The 961-nt window shown below is 37.1% G+C and overlaps 1 protein-coding gene across 8 annotated transcripts in view; it reads left to right on the top strand.

Moving 5' to 3' along the window:
* The window catches only part of LOC106467449 (isoaspartyl peptidase/L-asparaginase-like), a 25,211-nt gene that overhangs the window by 10,628 nt on the left and 13,622 nt on the right, over positions 1 to 961 (top strand). The gene's annotated exons all lie outside the window — the stretch shown is intronic.

The following is a 961-nucleotide window of genomic DNA, read 5'->3' as shown; positions in this document are numbered from 1 at the left end:
CTCTAGTATTTACAGATAGGGTAGGCTGGTATATATAAGAGGGTGACAACGTGACGAAAGGTAATGTGTGTGTAGACAGTGAGTAATTGAACTGCAGTCACAGGGTATTGTTGAAGTTAACGTTCGTTCGTGATACTGTTTGTTTTAGTGTGAATATTGAGATTAAGTGTATCGCAGAGTTATATTCGGAAAGAATAAACCAGTCTTATTAAGTAAATACTTGTGTCGCTAAAGTTTCGTCGGAACGAAGTTACGGAAAGTTAATTAACAAACGGAGACGTAACAAATTGGTGTCAGAAGTGGAACGAAAAAAAAAATGGAAACGAGAGGCAGAAAATCAAACTACAGTTTAGCAGACTTGATGCAGCAATACAAGAGCAGCAAAAGAAACAAGAAGAGAGACAACAGCAGTTGCAAGAAAACCTGCAACAATGGCAGCTCGAACAACAAAATAAAGAAGAAAAGAAACAAGAAGAACGAGAAATTAAACAAGAAGAGAAATTACGGCAGTTGTTAGAGGAAAAAGAAATGAAACAAGAAGAAAGATTACAGCAGTGGCAAGAAAACCTACAACAATGGCAGCTCGAACAGCAAGATAAACAAGAGAGATTACAACAGTTGTTGGAGGAAAAAGAAAATAAACAAGAAGAACGAGAAAAGAAACAAGAAGAGAGATTACAGCAGTTGTTGGAGGAAAAAGAAAAGAAACAAGAAGAGAGATTACAGCGGTTGTTGGAGGAAAAAGAATAGAAACAAGAGGAACGAGAAGAGAAATTACAGCAGTGGTTGGAGGAAAAAGAAAAGAAACAAGAAGAGAAATTACAGCAGTGGTTGGAAGAAAAAGAAAATAAACAGGAAGAAAGTCTCCAACAGTTGCGGGAAAGTCAGCAGCAACTACAGGAAAGTCAACAACAGTGGCAACTGGAACAAGAAAGGAAACAAGAAGTACAAATGGAAAAAA

This window comes from Limulus polyphemus, unplaced genomic scaffold, assembly GCF_000517525.1.
Source record: "Limulus polyphemus unplaced genomic scaffold, Limulus_polyphemus-2.1.2 Scaffold2618, whole genome shotgun sequence".
Taxonomy (NCBI): Eukaryota; Metazoa; Arthropoda; class Merostomata; order Xiphosura; family Limulidae; genus Limulus; species Limulus polyphemus.
The sequence above is the reverse complement of the archived record's forward strand: the minus strand, read 5'-3'. Positions and strand labels throughout refer to the sequence as shown.